This window comes from Schistocerca nitens, chromosome 1 (assembly GCF_023898315.1).
Source record: "Schistocerca nitens isolate TAMUIC-IGC-003100 chromosome 1, iqSchNite1.1, whole genome shotgun sequence".
In the NCBI taxonomy this organism is placed as follows: domain Eukaryota; kingdom Metazoa; phylum Arthropoda; class Insecta; order Orthoptera; family Acrididae; genus Schistocerca; species Schistocerca nitens.
The window spans coordinates 659,951,655-659,972,213 of record NC_064614.1 but is presented as its reverse complement, the minus strand read 5'-3'; the positions used below and the strand labels follow the sequence as shown (position 1 = coordinate 659,972,213).

Genomic DNA, 20,559 nt, shown 5'->3' with positions numbered 1-20,559 from the left:
GATAGATGAAAGAAGGAAGTACAATGATATTCCGAGAAAATCTGGAATCCAGGTCGCTTTGGAACGAAATAAACAGGAAGTGCAGGGAAGTTAAGGCGAAATGGCTGCATGAAAAACAGATAGCTCCTCAAACTGGTGGCACTAATGTGCATTTCGTGCAACTGTTTCAGTGTCATGATCGTCCTCATCTTTATGCGGCTGTTAGGCGCGTTATCATTTGGCTTGGGAGGGTGCTGATGGCAGTGGTGCTACAGTGGGTCTATCAATAGATCAGTTTTCACTAGGTATGGCCTGCACCTCAATCAGATATGGGAAGGGGAGGCTGTCAAAGCTTATAGGTGACAGTGCAGTGGGTGGTGGTGGGATCACCCATGGAAAAATTCCTGTAGTAGCTGGTGTTAGAGGTGCACCTCTTTTAGATTGAAGACAGCTGATAGGTATACCTGCTTAAAGGAAGTCCCGCTAACTAAGGACTCACCTTCAGAGGATGTCATGTTTCCAAGTAGAGAAGGAATTAGCATATTTCATCAAAATGTAAGAGGTATTAGAGATAAAGTTAGTGAACTACTTATAGATGTTTACTCTGAAATTATTGGTATGTCGAAGCACCACTTAAATAATTTGAGATTTCAGAGGCTTCCTTTACTGGGATACAAATTAGCTGGCTGTTTTTCAAGGAGTAGAGGTTTGGGGGGGTGGCTATGTACGTAAAAAAACAGTATCCCATTTGAGACCATAGACCTATCACGGCACTGCATTGAACAGATATTTGAATGTTGTGCAGGAGTAGTTGAATTTAGTGAAACCAAACTTCTAATTATTCTTGTTTATAGGACCCCTAACTCTGACTTCAGAGCATTTTTCCTCAAGCTAGTGGGGGTTCTTGATTCACTTTGTAGGAAGTACCAAAAATTAATTATATGTGGTAACTTCAATATAAATTTTGTGTATGATTGTGCAGAAAAAGGATGTTGGTAGAACTCCTAAATTCATATGATCTGATGCAGACTGTGTTTTTGCAACAAGGATGCAGGCAAACAGTAGCACAGCCATAGACAATATTTTTATTCATTCTTCATTACTAGATAGGCATCCTGTTAGTAAAAGCGTGAATGGCCTTTCAGACCATGATGCACAAATTTTAACACTAAAAGGCTTTTGTACTCAAACAAATGTCAAGCTATGTAGCAAAGTTAATCCAACAGCAATAGAGAGATTTTTAAACCTTGTCAAGGAATAAGAGTGGCAGGATGTTTATAGTGCCAATAACATAGATGATAATGCTTTCCTTAACACATCTGTCATGCTCTTTGAGAGTTGCTTTCCATTAGAACGCTCTAAACGGGGCACTAGCAGTAAAAGGCAGCCCGGGTGGCTTACTAGTGGGATAAAGATATCATGTAGAACAAAGCGGGAATTATATCAAAATGTTAGAAGTAATCACAATCAAGCTGCAGTAGCCCATTACAAACAATATTGTAAGGTGCTTAAAAATGTTATTAGTAAGGTAAAGAGTATATGGTATGCAAATACAATAGGTAATTCACAGGATAAATTTAAAACCATATGGTGAGTTGTGAAGGAAGTGCCTGGTCAGCAGCACAAGGTCAGCTATATAAAGTCAGTTCTTAGTAAAAATATTTCTGTTACTGGTAAATCAGATATATGTACAGTATTTAACAATCATTTTCTCAGCATTGCTGGTGAATTAGATAAAAAATTAGTTTCTACAGGGAATCATATAACTTTTTTGGCAAATGCCTTTCCAAGATTGATGTCTGAAATACTCCTCTTTGATACAGACAAGGGGTAGATTGAGTCAATAATTAAATTACTGATGACTAAGGACTCTAATGGTTATGGTGGAGTGCCTAGCAGAATATTAAAGTACTGTGCTGCATATGTTAGCCCTGTATTTAGCCATATTTCCTTCAGGAATGGTGAGTTTCCTGAACGATTGAAGTACTCAGTAATTAAGCCCCTTTATAAAAAAGGAGAAAGGGATAATGTAGACAATTTTAGACCTTTTTCTATGCCATTAGTGTTTCCTGAAGTTACTGAAAAGGCTGTGTAACTAAAGATAATTGATCGTTTTATATCACACGATTTGCTATCAAATGTACAGTTCGGCTTTAGAAGTCGTCTAACAACTGAAAATGCTATATTCTCTTACCTCTGTGAGGTACTGGATGGGTTAAACAAAAGGTCTCGAACACTAAGCATATTTTTTGATTTAACTAAAGCGTTTGATTGTGTTGATCACAAAATATTGCTCCAGGAGTTGGACCATTACGGAATATGGGGAGTAGCTCACAATTCGTTCACCTCTTACTTCAGCAACAGACAGCAAAAGGTCATTATTCACGATGTTGAGAATGGCTGCGATGTGGGGTCTGAGTGGGGTACAGTCAAGTGGGAGGTGCCCCAGGGGTCAGTGTTGGGGTCACTCCTGTTCCTTATTTATATAAATGATATGCCCTCTAGTATTACGAGTAACTCTAAAATATCTCTGTTTGCTGACGACACTAGCTTGGTATTAATCAAAACGGCCTTGCTGTTCTGATACTGCGAACGGCTGAAAGCAAGGGGAAACTACAGCCGTAATTTTTCCCGAGGGCATGCAGCTTTACTGTATGATTAAATGATGATGGCGTCCTCTTGGGTAAAATATTCCGGAGGTAAAATAGTCACCCATCCGGATCTCCGGACGGGGACTACTCAAGAGGATGTCGTTATCAGGAGAAAGAAAACTGGCGTTCTACGGATCGGAGCGTGGAATGTCAGGTCCCTTAATCGGGCAGGTAGGTTAGAAAATTTGAAAAGGGAAATGGATAGGTTAATGTTAGATATAGTGGGAATTAGTGAAGTTCGGTGGCAGGAGGAACAAGACTTCTGGTCAGGTGACTACAGGGTTATAAACACAAAGTCAAATAGGGGTAATGCAGGAGTAGGTTTAATAATGAATAGGAAAATAGGAACGCGGGTAAGCTACTACAAACAGCTTAGTGAACGCATTATTGTGGCCAAGATAGATACGAAGCCCACACCTACTACAGTAGTACAAGTTTATATGCCAACTAGCTCTGCAGATGACGAAGAAATTGAAGAAATGTATGATGAAATAAAAGAAATTTTTCAGATAGTGAAGGGAGACGAAAATTTAATAGTCATGGGTGACTGGAATTCGAGTGTAGGAAAAGGGAGAGAAGGAAACGTAGTAGGTGAATATGGATTGGGGCTAAGAAATGAAAGAGGAAGCCGCCTGGTAGAATTTTGCACAGAGCATAGCTTAATCATAGCTAACACTTGGTTTAAGAATCATGATAGAAGGTTGTATACATGGAAGAACCCTGGAGATACTAAAAGGTATCAGATAGATTATATACTGGTAAGACAGAGATTTAGGAACCAGGTTTTAAATTGTAAGACATTTCCAGGGGCAGATGTGGACTCTGACCACAATCTATTGGTTATGACCTGTAGATTAAAACTGAAGAAACTGCAAAAAGGTGGGAATTTAAGGAGATGGGACCTGGATAAACTGAAAGAACCAGAGGTTGTACAGAGTTTCAGGGAGAGCATAAGGGAACAGTTGACAGGAATGGGGGAAAGAAATGCAGTAGAAGAACAATGGGTAGCTTTGAGGGATGAAATAATGAAGGCAGCAGAGGATCAAATAGGTAAAAAGACGAGGGCTAGTAGAAACCCTTGGGTAACAGAAGAAATATTGAATTTAATTGATGAAAGGAGAAAATATAAAAATGCAGTAACTGAAGCAGGAAAAAAAGAATACAAACGTCTCAAAAATGATATCGACAGGAAGTGCAAAATGGCTAAGCAGGGATGGCTAGAGGACAAATGTAAGGATGTAGAGGCTTATCTCGCGAGGGGTAAGATAGATACTGCCTACAGGAAAATTAAAGAGACCTTTGGAGATAAGAGAACCACTTGCATGAATATCAAGAGCTCAGATGGAAACCCAGTTCTAAGCAAAGAAGGGAAAGCAGAAAGGTGGAAGGAGTGTATAGAGGGTCTATACAAGGGCGATGTACTTGAGGACAATATTATGGAAATGGAAGAGGATGTAGATGAACATGAAACGGGAGATATGATATTGCGTGAAGAGTTTGACAGAGCACTGAAAGACCTGAGTCGAAACAAGGCCCCCGGTGTAGACAACATTCCATTAGAACTACTGATAACCTTGGGAGAGCCAGTCCTGACAAAACTCTACCATCTGGTGAGCAAGATGTATGAGACAGGCGAAATACCCTCAGACTTCAAGAAGAATATAATAATCCCAATCCCAAAGAAAGCAGGTGTTGACAGATGTGAAAATTACCGAACTATCAGTTTAATAAGTCACAGCTGCAAAATACTAACGCGAATTCTTTACAGACGAATGGAAAAACTGGTAGAAGCGGACCTCGGGGAAGAACAGTTTGGATTCCGTAGAAATGTTGGAACACGTGAGGCAATACTGACCCTATGACTTATCGTAGAAGAAAGATTAAGGAAAGGCAAACCTACGTTTCTACCATTTGTAGACTTAGAGAAAGCTTTTGAAAATGTTGATTGGAATACTCTCTTTCAAATTCTGAAGGTGGCAGGGGTAAAATACAGAGAGCGAAAGGCTATTTACAATTTGTACAGAAAGCAGATTGCAGTTATAAGAGTCGAGGGACATGAAAGGGAAGCAGTGGTTGTGAAGGGAGTGAGACAGTGTTGTAGACTATCCCCGATGTCATTCAATCTGTATATTGAGCAAGCAGTAAAGGAAACAAAAGAAAATTTCGGAGTAGGTATTAAAATCTATGGAGAAGAAATAAAACTTTGAGGTTCACCGATGACATTGTAATTCTGTCAGAGGCAGCAAAGGACTTGGAAGAGCAGTTGAACGGAATGGACAGTGTCTTGAAATGAGGTTATAAGGTGAACATCAACAAAAGCAAAACGAGGATAATGGAATGTAGTCGAATTAAGTCGGGTGATGCTGAGGGAATTAGATTAGGAAATGAGACACTTAAAGTAGTAAAGGATTTTTTCTATTCGGGGAGCAAAATAACTGATGATGGTCGAAGTAGAGAAGATATAAAATGTAGACTGGCAATGGCAAGGAAAGCGTTTCTTAAGAAGAGAAGTTTGTTAACATCGAGTATTGATTTAAGTGTCAGGAAGTCGTTTCTGAAAGTATTTGTTTGGAGTGTAGCCATGTATGGAAGTGAAACGTGGACGGTAAATAGCTTAGACAAGAAGAGAATAGAAGCTTTCGAAATGTGGTGCTACAGGAGAATGCTGAAGATTAAATGGGTAGATCACATAACTGAAATGAAATGTCGTGTGGCAAGGGCCTCCCGTCGGTTAGACCGTTCGCCTGGTGCAGGTCTTTCAAGTTGACGCCACTTCGGCGACCTGCGCGTCGATGGGGATGAAATGATGATGATTAGGACAACACCCAGTCCCTGAGCGGAGAAAATCTCCGACCCAGCCGGGAATCGAACCCGGGACCTTAGGATTGACATTCCGTCACGCTGACCACTCAGCTACCGGGGCCGGACATCACATAACAAATGAGGAGGTATTGAATAGAATTGGGGAGAAGAGGAGCTTGTGGCACAACTTGACTAGAAGAAGGGATTGGTTTGTAGGACATGTTCTGAGACATCGAGGGATCACCAATTTAGTACTGGACGGCAGCGTGGAGGGTAAAAATCGTAGAGGGAGATCAAGAGATGAATACACTAAACAGATTCAGAAGGATGTAGGTTGCAGTAGGTACTGGGAGATGAAGAAGCTTGCACAGGATAGAGTAGCATGGAGAGCTGCATCAAACCAGTCTCAGGACTGAAGACCACAACATATATATATATATATATATATTCCTTACTGCCATTTCTTGTTAACAATATTAGCTTATTCCCAAGAATAAGCAGCTTTCACTCAGTTAATACTCTGCAGAAATCGAACCTGCGTTTGGATGGGACTTCCTTAACTCTTGTGCAGAAAGGTGTGCAGTATACAACTGCATGCAGTTTCAATAAGCTACCACCCGAATTAAAAAACCATAGCAATAATCCACGCGCTTTCAAATCGAAACTGAAGAGTTTCCTCATGGGTCACTGCTTGTGTTCTGTCGAGGAGTTTCTTGCAAAATTAAGTTGATTCTTGTTGTATTGATGATTGTGGTTACTGAAACTTATGGACTGACTTCTTTCGGGTTACTCTGTTATTACTTTTATGTTGTAATTTCATGTATTGACACGTTCCATGACGTTATAGATTTGTTCCTCAGTTTGGTCCTATTGAACGTGATGTGTAAATAAATAAATAAATAAACAAAATGTGAAGAAATCGGAAAGGAAATGATTGTCGGAAGGACTGACTCAGCTTACAAGGAAGTATAAACAACCTTCGGTGAAATTAAATGGTTCAAATGGCTCTGAGCACTATGGGACTTAACATGTGAGGTCATCAGTCCCCTAGACTTAGAACTACTTAAACCTAACTAACCTAAGGACACCACAGACATCCATGCCCGAGGCAGGATTCGAACCTGCGACCGTAGCAGCAGCGCGGTTCCGGACTGAAGCGCCTAGAACCGCTCGGCCACAACGGACGGCAGTGAAATTAAAAGCAAGGATGGGAACATGAGTACTGCAATGGAAACTCCAAGGTTACTTGCAGAAGAGAGAGCGGATAGGTGGAAAGAGCACGTTGAAGGCCTCTATAAAAGGGAAGGAGGATGTGATAGAAGGAGAAACCAGAGTCGATACAGAAGAGATAGGGCATCCAGTATTAGAATCAGAATTTAAAAGAGTTTTGGAAGACATAAGCTCAAATAAGGCAGCAGGGATTGATAACATTTCATCAGAATTCCTAAATCGTTGGGGAAAGTGGCAGCCAAACGACTATTTATGTTGGCGTGTAGAATGTATGAGTCTGGTGACATACCATCCGATCTTCGGAAAAATATCATCCACACAATTCGGAAGACTCCAAGAGCTGACAACTGCGAGAATTATCGCTCAATGAGCTTAACAGCTCATGCATCCAAGTTACTGACAAGAATAATACACATAAGAATGAAAAATAAAATTGAGGACGTGTTAGACGACTATCAGTTTGGCTTTAGGAAAGATAAAGGCACCAGAGAGGCAGCTCTGACGTTGCGGCTGATAGTGGAAGCAAGACTAAGGGAAGTCTTGAAACGTTCATAGGACTTTTCTACAAGGAAAAAAATGGTGCAAGATGTGCGAAATTCTGAGGAAAGTAGAGGTAACGTATAGCGAGAGACGGGTAATAAATGGTTCAAATGGTTCTGAGCACTATGGGACTCAACTGCTGAGGTCATAAGTCCCCTAGAACTTAGAACTACTTAAACCTAACTAACCTAAGGACAACACAAACATCCATGCCCGAGGCAGGATTCGAACCTGCGACCGTAGCGGTCGCGCGGTTCCAGACTGTAGCGCCAGAACCGCTCGGCCACCGGCGGCCGGCAGACGGGTAATATACAACATGTAGAAGAGTCAAGAGGGAACAAGAAGAGTGGAAGACAAAGAACGTAGTGCTCGGATTAAAAAGGGTGTAAGATAGGGATGTCTTTTTCACCCCTACTGTTCTTATATCGAAGAAGCAGTGATGGAAATAAAAAAAGGTCGAGATTGGAATTAAAATTGAAGGTGAGAGGGTATCAATAATAAGATTCGCTGATGATATTGCTGTTGTTGTGGTCTTCAGTCCTGAGACTGGTTTGATGCAGCTCTCCATGCTACCCTATCATGTGCAAGGTTCTTCAACACCCAGTACCTACTGCAACCTACATCCTTCTGAATCTGCTTAGTGTATTCATCTCTTGGTCTCCCTCTACGATTTTTACCCTCCACGCTGCCCTCCAATGCTAAATTTGTGATCATTTGATGCCTCAGAACATGTCCTACTAACCGGTCCCATCTTTTTGTCAAGTTGTGCCACAAACTCCTCCCCAATTCTATTCAATACTTCGTCATTAGTTATGTGATCTACCCATCTAATTTTCAGCATTCTTCTGTAGCACCACATTTCGAAAGCTTCTATTCTCTTCTTGTCCAAACTAGCTATCGTCCATGTTTCACTTCCATACATGGATACACTCCATACAAATACTTCCAGAAACGACTTCCTGACACTTAAATCTATACTCGATGTTAACAAATTTCTCTTCTTCAGAAACGCTTTCCTTGCCATTGTCAGTCTACATTTTATATGTTCTCTACTTCGACCATCGTCAGTTATTTTTCTCCCCAAATAGCAAAACTCCTTTACTACTTTAAGTGTGTCATTTCCTAATCTAATTCCCTCAGCATCACCCGACTTAATTCGACTACATTCCATTATCCTCGTTTTGCTTTTGTTGATGTTCATCTTATATCCTCCTTTCAAGACACTGTCCATTCCATTCAACTGCTCTTCCAAGTCCTTTGCTGTCTCTGATAGAATTACAATGTCATCGGCGAACCTCAAAGTTTTTATTTCTTCTCCATCGATATACCTACTCCGAATTTTTCTTTTGCTTCCTTTACTGCTTGCTCGATATACAGATTGAATAACATTGGGGAGAGGCTACAACCCTGTCTCACTCCCTTCCCATCCATTGCTTCTCTTTCATGCCCCTCGACTCTTATAACTGCCATCTGGTTTGTGTACAAATTGTAAATAGCCTTTTGCTCCCTGTATTTTACCCCTGCCAGCTTTAGAATTTGAAAGAGAATATTCCAGACAACATTATCAAAAGCTTTCTCTAAGTCTACAAATACTAGAAAGTGATGAATTACAAGATTCGGTGAATGCAATGAACAGTCTGTTGAGTACAGAATATGGATTGAAAGAAGTAAGTAATGAAAAGTAACAGAAATGAGAACAGCGAGAGACTTAACATCAGGATTGATAGTCAGGAAGTAGGTGAAGTTAAGGAATTCTATACAGGCAGCAAAGTAATCCATGATGGACGGAGGAAGGAGGATCTAAAAAGGGCATTCCTTGCAAGACAAGTCTACTAGTATCAAACGTAAACTTTAATTTGAGGAAGGAATTTCTAGGAATTTACCCTTGGAGCACTGCATTGTATGGTAGTGCAACAGGGACTGTGATAAAATAATAACAGGGGAGAATCGATGCACTAGAGATGTGGTGCTATAGAAGACTCTTGAAAATTAGATGGACTGATGAGGTAAGAGATAAGGTAAGGAATGAGGAAGTTCTGCACAGAATCGAAAAGGAAAGGTATGTACACGGGAAACACTGACACGAAGAAGGAACAGAATGATAGGATATCTGTTAAGACATCAGGGAATAAGTTTCAAGGTACTAGAGGGAGCCGTAGAGGGTAAAAACTCTAGAGGAAGACAGAGATTGGAATAAAAAGGTTCAAATGGCTCTGAGCACTACGGGACTTAACATCTGAGGTCATCAGTCCCATAGAACTTAGAACTACTTAAACCTAACTAACCTAAGGACATCACACACATCCATGCCCGAGGCAGGATTCGAACCTGCGACCGTAGCAGTCGCGCGGTTCCGGACTGAAGCGCCTAGAACTCCTCGGCCACTGCGGCCGGCAGAGAGATTGGAATACATCCAGCAACGAACTGAGGACGTAGGTTGCAAGTGCTACCCTGAAATGAAGAGGTTGGCGGAAGAGAAGGCTAATTACTGAAAAAAAAAAGATTGTTTTTCGTTGGGCCTTGCACGTAAGGCGAGCGTTCGCGAAGTGCGGCGGACAAGCCGGCTAGTATGGCGTTAAAAGTTCATTGTAGGGGGAGGGGGGGAGGGCGTACTTTTCTTGGGCACCAAGCCGGACATGTACACGTCATTCTGACGTTACTTCCGAGTGAGCCAAGAGTCTGAACCGCTTCTCCCTCCCAGCCTACCCCACTCAACCTTCTGTAGCCGCGCAGGCTTTGAGCTACTGAGAGAAGGGAACAGGTAGTGGCGCGCCTAAATCTCGTCTGTTTGGTGGACTCGGGCGGCTCAGTTGGAAGAGCGCGAAATCGGATTGGGGTGCATGTTTTGGCCTACCATGAGTGCTCATTTGAGAGTACGGGCAGCGGCAAAGTGAGCTGAGTGGCTGCTGGAACCGGGCCAGGACTTGTTTACGAAGGCGGGCACGTGGGCGGCAGCTTGTGTGCAGCGGCGGCGGCGGCGGCCGGTGCGTGTGTCGGCTCACGCAGTCCCGGCTAGGAGCGCGCCGTTAATGAGCTTGGCACGCGGCTCGGGGCCCGCTGGCGCAAGTGCACATTATTTTCGGAGCCCTCTGAATCACACCCAGCATTCTGCCGGCCTCCTCTGTGTACCCGATCCGCGGCCCCTCCGCCGTGCATCGTTGTGCGTCGAAACGGCGACCGAGGCACGCCGTTATGTAAGGCTTCTCCTAGGCGCCGGCTGACGATAAAATATCGCCCGTCAGCGCAACTGGTAGGCCACGCTAGAGCCAGATCGCGGGGAGCATCTCAAAACACAGCTGCTCAAAGGACCAACTGAGCAGGAGAAAGGTTGCACTGCGTGGAAGCAAGCCGGGTCCCGTTGCGTTTATGGCTATGGATCCATATTTAGAACAGCGGTTCAAATTCCCATCCGGCTATCCAGATTTTCCGTAAATGAATTCAGGTGTATGCTCGAGTGATTCCTTCGTTTGTCGTTGTTTCACAATGACCTCAAAGTGTAACGTTGAGTGAAATTTAACCGTATTTGATAGACATATTCAAATCATGCTGAAAAAGCAATGGGTATTGGGATGTGAGCAAATGTCTGCCAAACAATTATAGTTTCTCATGACGTCAGGGAAAATTTAGATTTTTGTTGTTTTCGTTTCATTTATTTGCATTTCTTTCTTTGCGACTGGTTTCGCGGTCACAGATCCATTTAGAAACGTTCCTGTATAAAAATAATACGAAAAGAATGAATATGTGCCTAATGGACTGCTAGTTAAAGGTCGCAACTGTTCTAATACAATCAAATTATTGGTATACTGCTTCAGTCACTTTCTATTTTTACACAGCTAAGTGTTTCGACGAAGGTGTATTACCATACTATCGCACTGTTAGAATAAAGAGACTTGTAACATTACTGTATCTACAGCTCATAAATTGGAAGGCAATGAAATAACCTAATAATGCTGCAAAACTCACAGAAAGGTCATAAGATAGACTTGCACAAAGAATATATAGGCCACCTCAATTCGTAATGCACACTAAATAAAGTTATAAGTAGATTAACTTCATGATGCACATAACGTGAATTTGTCAAAGTCAGTGGATCAAAATTGCAGATTTCCAAGATTTTTCAATTTTTTAAATTAAAATAGCTAACTTTACATTAGAGTACTATTGCGTAGAATTAAGCTTACGTAACGTTAATATACACATATCTCCATATTCTTTTAAGCAAATCTTGCCTTATGACAAGACTATTTGTGAAAGCAAACTTCTTTGAACTGTAGACTTGTAAATATTGTAGCACTCTGAAGTATAAAATGCAAACACATGGTGAGTATGCTGGAAATATATTCGCCCGGATATTAAGTACAGCAGCCACATACATTCAGAAAAGTGCATAAATCCACTCAGTGTTGTCCGCAGTTTCAACGGCAGTGCAAGACGATGCATAACGTCCCCGCCACAGCGCTGTCTACGAAATAGATAACACTTATATGTCACAAACAAATTCAACAACGTAAAAGCAACAATAATCCTCCTGACGGTGATGGTATGTCCGTCAAAATGCATGGTGGTGTTAAAATAAAAATAAAACTGACTTAAGCAGTGTACCAGTAGCTTTCCATATAAAATGAGCAGTATAGATATACAAGTTTTGGTTAATTACATTACAGCAACACTACTGCTAGTAACTTATGTAATACCCAATAGGACCTTAAACCCTACCGGCATTATATACAGCTTAGGTTACAGATAGCTACATTACTACGTATTACATATATTGATGCCAATGTAATGCTCTTATGAAGTAATTTACCGAAATTTGTATCGTTACCCTGGGACTCATTCTTTAAGCCCTCAAGGACGAGTCGCAAAGATACAAATTTAAATGAGATAAAAACAATGATGCGTAGTCGTGGAACTGTTCTTCCCGGAAAATGACTTAGTCAGGTAGGTATCAACGTAAAAAATTCTTCTTCTAAAATAATAGACATCATGAAGAAATCAGGTATTACAAGATCCTTTCCTGTTCTTTAGTTATTTCAGAGCAGATTACTATATCAAGTGTGGACAAAGTCAATGACTGACTGTACAGGAACAGCGGTCGTAAATAAAAGGGTGGCTCTTTGCAATAGAAACCTTTTTTAAGTATGGCACGAGTGGAGGTCGTGCGCCCATTTCTTATTGCTACCTGTAAACGTATGTAAGCAGCCAATTATAGCTTCTAGACACAGACTTTTAATGCGAAAACCATTCAGAAAGCAATGGAGAGCTGCATGTTCGGAATTACTAGGGGAGATGGGAACGCAAACAAATGCAGCAGAGAGCAGACCAGCACGGTAGAGGTAATAATGACGTTAATGAATATAAAGCGGACGAGGGTGGGATGTGTAATCAGACAACTGAATGGTAGATGGACCAATGAAGTTTTTGGGTGGATACAAAATAGATAACAAAATGTACCGATCTAATGGAAGGCGGCTGAATGGCATTGGAACACGTGCGTGGGCGACATGGATGCGCTTAACTGAAAACTGCGATAGAGTGCATGAAAAATCTTTACCTACCGGAGAATGTCAAGTGGCTGTTGATGAACCAATTGTTGAGATACCTACGGTTTATCGTTGCGTCCAAAAACTTTTTCCAATCATAGTTCCGACTGGTTCACTGTGACCCGCCTCGACTTGATCTTCCGTCCCAGTTTGTGTCCTATCTGTCGGAAATGGAAGCCGCAGTAAAAAATCATAAATGTTTTATGTGCAACAGATTCTTCTCCACATAGTTCGAGTGATACATCCATCGTAGCGTTGTACCAACTTTCCAATAGCCTTGTCGTAGAAGGCAGCCGCCTGTGCTTTCTGCCTATCCTTTACACTGGTCTGCACTTCGTTGTCTTGCCGAAATGTTGTCTTCGTAGTCAGCGGTTCTCTGAGCAGAGATTGTCACCAGAGGGAACTACGACCAGGCTGCATGGTGGGTGATCAAACACTTACCACCGAAAACGCTGCAGGAGCGTCCTCATTACCCCTACAGTGTGCGGCCGAGAACTGTCGCGAAGAAGTAAACACAGGTACATGACAGGTACATTATGTGGGGTTGCATGAAATCAGATGGAACCTCTCATTGAGCGACCTTACTTGGCAGGAGACGCCATTGTTCTAGGCATCTTTACGTGATCACTGTGTGCTCAGAACTGAAAAGAGCGATGTGACGCGATCGACAGGCGTACTACAGACACTGCTTAATACATATGTCAAAGCTTCATCGGATTTTCACTGTCCTCTCCATTCCGCACCTATCGGATCCTACTTTCCGAATGGCTCTCACGCTTTCTGTCGTTAAACACGTAATTGTCACCCTTTTTGTAATGATGTCACACGGGTGTTCCGTACACTAGTTAAGAGCTAGTGTTCCTAACAGTGTGTTTCTAGGCCATACATCCAACACGCATAATGCAGATGAACAATGGGCGCCATAAATTACAGAACAAAGGGAGAAAGTTGTGGAGAGCGGAAAGGAATTGGAGAGCATACTGATGCACAACTTAATGTAAAACAGTGAATGTTACACAACCTCATTAGCAGCTTGTTTCACGTCTAATTATATTCTTTATTACTACTGAACTGCAGCCCTACTGTAATAACATCTTTTAAGGCCATGTTATTTTATTTCACACATAAGAACGCAGGCGTTCTCAGTTGTCATCATTAAACATAGAAATCATTGTGCTTAATTACCATGTTGTGTTCTTAGAAATGTACCTGTTCTGATGTTTTCTGCATATCAGTTCAGACTACTGCTATGGAGGTTCCCTTCAAAAACAGGTCACGATCGTTAATCTAGTCCCTTGCTTGTTTAATCAGAGCCTATTCACATCTCGACATTACTATATAAAAGAAAATTAGGTTTTAAGTTATACCACTCAGTTTACTCTCAATGCACGGAAATTTGTTGTGGAGAAGTGGCATAACAATGACTCCCACTGGAGCCACTTGAGAGCTCCAAATGCATCCTTCCTCTCACGCCAGCGGCTAGGCCAAGCGGCTAGGCTACGTGGTCGATTTGTCCTGTGATGTTTTGCGTTTTTATTTAAGCTCTAAAATCTAAAAGTTATTGAAACAGTGCTAGTAAATATTAGGACTTTTCTTTCATTAAAAATCCAGGTGTTATTAAAGCAGAAATTGTCTTTTTAAGGGAAGTTTGCACTCCAGACTGGGTTAAAGCCTACACGAGTCAGGAAGTGATGTCTTACATTAAACGCATAAACCATAAAAATCATCCCTTTCAACAATAGTGTGCGAGCTGTCACTGAGGGAAAAAGGAAAGACGTGATGACACTACTCCCATACATCCCTCCGGTGCACCAAGCTTTCTTCAACCAACTGACAACTGCAAGTTCAGCTCAGAAATCCAGACCTGGACATGTTGAGACAGGAAGATGACGTTGATGGTGAAATCGAATAAACAGACACGCTCCATTATAAAATCTCTTGAAATATCAGCATGACAATAACTGCATTTTAAGAAATTTTGAGATTTAGAAACAACTATTTATTTATAATCCGTAGACGAACGCACTGCTGAACTATTAGACCAACCCAGTAGTTAGCATTCTAGTAATTAAAAACAATAATGCAATTATTTTAACTCGATTTGTGAGAGAAAAGTGCACAATGGGAGCAATAAGTACAGACTATTTAATGTATCATACTGTGTTTATGTTTTACAAATAAACTGCAGTTATGGAGATTAAAAGACAGGGTATTCCTTCACAGGTATTCAGCATCATCAAAACGTTTGTAATAGGAGTGGTACAACTCGTGTTTTATGCTACTTTACCTTTCACTATAAGTAAATTTCTGAGAGGAAAAGGGGTACTCCAACTTTTAGGTGCTATATAAAGGAATTTAAGGTACAAGTAACTAAAATGTCCCTAGTAAACGTAATTATAATATTTCATTTGTACATTTTATTAAATGAATCACGAATTATTGTTAAGCATGATTTTACATAAAACGAAACGCAAAACTTTTCATTTCTCAGAAGTGGGAAAACTTGAGCTACACCACTGTGGCTCCCAGCGGCTCATATCTCGACGAATTTCTGATGTGTCCCTTCCACGAAAAACGCATGGTTAACAAACTCAGTACACAGTGTCCTGAACTTTCGCTTGTATTTTGATATAACGCACTTCTTCGCATAATGACGGTTCCGCTGTCATGGTCGGAGGCTTAGGTCGTCGTATCGGTTGCTGTAATGAAGAGACGTCGCTGTTTCGCGTTTGGAGGTTTTCTGATAGGCTGTATCATAACATTAATGGCAGACGAAACGATGTATATGAGCGGAGGGACAGAGATGAATCTCTGAAATGTTGTAAGCCTTTGACTATCCTTTTTTTCAGAATGAACGACATTAATATATTATTATTTTATTTAATGTCGTAGCCAGAAGTAACAATATGAGGAACAATCTCGCCGTTTCGTTTTCCAACGCGCTGAGGGGTGGCACATACAGGATTATTTATTGGTACCTCTTAGACTTCAAACGGTAACTGAGCAAAAAGTGCAGACTTATTCAAGACGTACATACACCAGCGGATTCAGCACCTCTTCAGGTTTGTTACTCAAATTACAGGTGTGCAATACGGGCACGTTTTGTGACGCGGCAAACATCAATACGTGCGCTCAATTCATCGACACAAATTGTCCGGAAACATGCAGTAGCAGCCCGCTTTGCAAGTCTGTTCCTGGGGTTATCTATATGTATGTGCAAACTATTTCGATGCGACATTACGGTGCAGAGGATTAACAATGAAACTTGAAGATAGCATAAGTTACAGGTGCAAGCTGTAATTGTAAAAATTCTGCGAACTCTTAGCAGACTTCCTTTACCAGTGGGGCATTGATACATGGCAATAATATACAGCATGTATTGTGGTACACACACTTCCCAATGGTAGTCAAAGGGTTAAGTTGTTTTTACCCAGGACGTCTTTAGTCCTTCCTCTTTTGCAGTGCTTAAGCAGAAATTGGATCAATATAGAGTGCTTAATATGGAAGCTTTTAGATGTAGCCACTGCTGTTTCAAAGAATGGAATGAAGGAACTGGTAGCTTGCGAAAGATCCCGTTAGATAAGAATGTTAAAAGTCGAATGGTGTGCTAAAGCTCGGAAGAAGTTAATTTAGACAAAATAAACGGAAAAGAATATGTAAAAAAATTACTACCAGAAGGACCGATAATATGGCGTGACAAACGCTTAGGCTTAGGTTTATTGCAGTTGACACCGAACTTTGTTTCACAAGTTCTAAGTTTTGATCTTGTGACGTAGTAATAAATGAAAATATATTAATCGAATTAAATTGCTTTATTCGCAAAAAATCAATTGTGGTAGCAAACTCATTTGATGGACCTTATTTATTCATATATAATCTTTTAATTTTAGACACAGTATGAGCACAATCATATCTGTTTTCGGCCGTACACTATCTGATCACAAGTATCCGGACATGTTTTTCCTTTAAGACGGCTGGAACTCTGCTGGGGACACTTTCAATGCAGCATCTAAATGTCTATGAAGGAATGGCACTCCATTCACCCTCAAGTGCCCAAACCGGAGAAAATAGTGATGGGCTTGAATAATAAAAGAAAAACCAGCGGCTGTATTTGAATCGAAAGTCATTTATTCTTTTTTAAACATACCAGCAGTTTCGACGTCGAATGGTGTCATCTTCAGGAACCAAGCGTAACCTGCCATCCACAACCATTTTCATGTGCAATGAACAGAACCGTATGCAGAGGGCCAAAATAAACTGGATTCCGTACTTTCCGCGGCAATAATAAGGCCAGCATGGTCAGACGACGACTGGAACTCCAGCCACATGGAGGCAAATACATCCGCTGGTTTTATTATCATTATTGAAGTACTTTGTGTCCGGCTGCAGTCCCACTTTTCTTGGTGGATTGCCAGAGATAGCGATATGGGACGCAGGGGTCTGGCAGTCCATTCACCCTCAGGTGCCGCAACCGGAGAAGTCTGGGAGCGAAGTCGACGTTATAACTCATCCCAAAGCTGTTCCACTGGGTTTAGTTTGTGATTCTGGGCAAGCCAATCCAATTGAGGAATATTATTGGCCACAGACGATTGCGTCACAGATACTGCTTTATGACAGGCTGCGTCGTAATGCTGATGCAATGAATCATCGATTCCGAATTGCTTCTTTACATAATAGTACAGAATGGTGTAAAATGTGTTCATATCCTTCTACATTTAGCGTCTTTTTAAGCGCAATAAGTGCACCACACCTTAACCGCGAAAAACATATCCATACCATAACACCAGTTCCCTGTACTTCACTGTTGACACTAGACGTGAGGACACATTCTCCAAACCCAAACTCTTCTCTTGTCACGGGCTACAGCGTGATTCATGCCTCCAAATCACTCGTTTCCAGTCATCCACTGTCCACTGGTGTCGCTGTTTACACCACCTCAGGCGTCACTTAACACTGAATTCCGTGCAGATTACGAGGGGCTTCTCGATGTTCAACAATTGTACCTGTTTGTTTTAAGTCCCTACGCACAGCCATTGTGTTAGCTGTACTGCTGGTAGCAGATAGGAATCACGAGTGATTCCTATCGATGATTTTCATGGTGATTTTTTACAACGACCCCAGGGATTGCTCGAAGGTCCCTGTCCGCCACTACACGAGGTTTGCCTGGTATTCTTTAGCTTTGATTGTTCGCTCGCGTTTCCATTTGAGACTCACATAACCAACAGTCGAGTTGGGCAGTTTCAGAAGGATTGGAATGTCCCTGATGGATTAGTTACTCAGGTGACATCCAATGACGGATGCACGTTCGAAGTCACTGTGCTCTCCTAACCGACTCATTCTGGTGTCACAGTACTCCTCACATCTTTTTTGCCTGCGCATTGGCCTGTCGTGACATCTTATTATTCAAATCCGCATTACATAAGTATGTCCGGATGCTTTTAATCGGGTAGTGTACGTTGAACATATTCACATTTCTAGGTCATAGGCACCATTTGGGTAATAAAGTGGTCACGACATGGCTTGTTTGTCAAGTGACATATATAATCTAAAGTGGGTCGATCTATGGCCGACATCGGTTACGACTGCGATCATATTCTATGAATGTGACTGAAAAAGAAGTGCCAGCGTACGAATCCAGCGGTTGCTCGCCGGGCAGATGGTGTTGGGCGTCGTTCTACCGCACTGTCTTGTTCGTACGACGTGCCGCAGAATGTGGGCCGCCCGTGAGGTGCAACGACTGCCGCTGCCGCCTGTCCGCTCCCATCCACTCTCCTTCGCGTCAACAGCCTTAACTCGCGCCGTTTCTGTGCCACACGCTGCGCAGCCGATATACGCTCTCGCGGCTGACGAAATACGCTTCTGGATTACGGTGGACCTACAAACACGCACGCACGCACGCACACACACACACACACACACACACACACACACACACACACACACAGTCCCTGACGGGAGCCGTCGCCTACTTGGTCTACTCTGGGCGTTTGCACTTAGAGCAGTACATGGATCGCTCATTTCCACGTGTCTGCTTTAACACGTGGACCACATCGAGACTGAAGTGGTTCACCAGGCAGCGCAGTCGCCTCGTATTTGCGCACTTGCCAGTATCTCTGCCAGTGTTTGGCCGATAAATTTGTGGCTACGGCACATGTTTGTCTGATATAGCTCCCAGGAGGAATGTCACGCAGTGGTGTTTTTTTTTTTAATGGTCGGCTGCTCTTCTGGAGACGAAGTTAATGCCTGTGAAAATTACGAAAATCAATGAAACAATGATATTGAGTGCGTGATACATGGTTCGTATTTGAGGCACAGTGACGGAATGAAAAGAATAAATTTTGAAAATAATAAAACAGATCAGGAATGGGTTAAACTTCGGGGTGAAAAATTATCAGTGATAAGTTTCGATGATGACATCGTTACACTCAGTGAAAGTGAGGAAGAAATGCAGGGCCTGTTGAATGGAATGAACAGTCTGAGGAGCACATACTATTCACTGCGAGTAAACCGAAGAAGACGATACTCTAGGGGAAGCGCAAGTGAGATTAGTGATAAAGTTTGCACCAAAATTGGGACACTACGAAGCAGAAAAAGTGAAGGAAGTCTGCTGTCTTGGGAGCAAAGTAACACGTGACGGACGAAGTGAGGATGACATAACAAGCAGACTAGGCAGGCAAAGACGGCATCGCTGGCCAAAATGAAGTCTACTAGGATGAAACATATGCTTTTTTTTTTTGTGCGTTTGGCGCACAGCATTGTATGGTAGTGAAGCATGGATTGTGGGAAAACCGGAACAGAAGGGAAACGAAGCGTTTGAGACGTGGTGCTACAGAAGGTTGTTGAAAATTAATTGGACTGGAAAGAAATGAGGATCTCCGCGGAATCGGCGAGAAGAGAAACGTGTGGTAAACTTGAGAAGAAGAAGAGACAGGATGACAGCATACGTGTTGGGACATGAGGGAGTAACTACAGTAGTACTTCAAGGAGCTGCAGGGTGTACTACTTGAGAAAACTGCAGAGTAAAATCTGTAAGGGAAATATACAACAAATAACTGATAATGTAGTGTGCAAATGTTACTCGGAAACGAAGAACGTAGCGCAACAGGAATTCGTGGCGGGCTACATTAAACCAGTCAGAAGCAGATTTTAAAAAAAATATACAAAAAGCTATTTGATGAAACTGCACGTACTGCGATAAATCGGCTTAGAATGAGCTGTGATTATTTTTTTCCGTCCGTCACATGTCTGATTTTATACGGCTGACCGCAATTATGAGTCCTCAGACAATCTGTTTATCTAGGAGTAGATCTACATTCGACGTTCTCAGTTATTTGTTGTTTATATTTCAACCTATGTCCTCACTAATAGTTTTTGCTTGTGCGCCTCCATACAGAGCCGTAGAAGTAACCTACCATCCTCTTTCTATCTCTCGTTATTTTTTACCTCCTATTCCTTTCCTCGCTGAGTCTGAGAAGAAACCCCTCGTTTATTACTTCAACGATCAATTTTCAGCATCCATCGGTAACCACACATGTCAGTTTTTCCGTGGCCCTTGATTCACTTTCATACAACAACGTACTTTATTTCTCAAATTAAGCCCTATGTTTGATACCAGTAGACTTCTTGTTACTAGGAATGCTCTCGTTGACTGTGCTTCATTTTCATATCATCCTTGGCTCGTGCGCCACACGTTATTTTGCGTGCAGCGAAGCAGTATTCTTTCATTTTGTACAATAAAGCTGTCCGTGTCTTATATAATTTTAGGAGAATGAAAGGATAATTTCAACGTCGACCTCATGCATGCTCTTATTATG

At 41.9% G+C, this 20,559-nt stretch overlaps 1 protein-coding gene across 2 annotated transcripts in view; it reads left to right on the top strand.

Moving 5' to 3' along the window:
- Positions 1-20,559, top strand: part of LOC126259026 (uncharacterized) — a 667,737-nt gene that overhangs the window by 432,535 nt on the left and 214,643 nt on the right. The gene's annotated exons all lie outside the window — the stretch shown is intronic.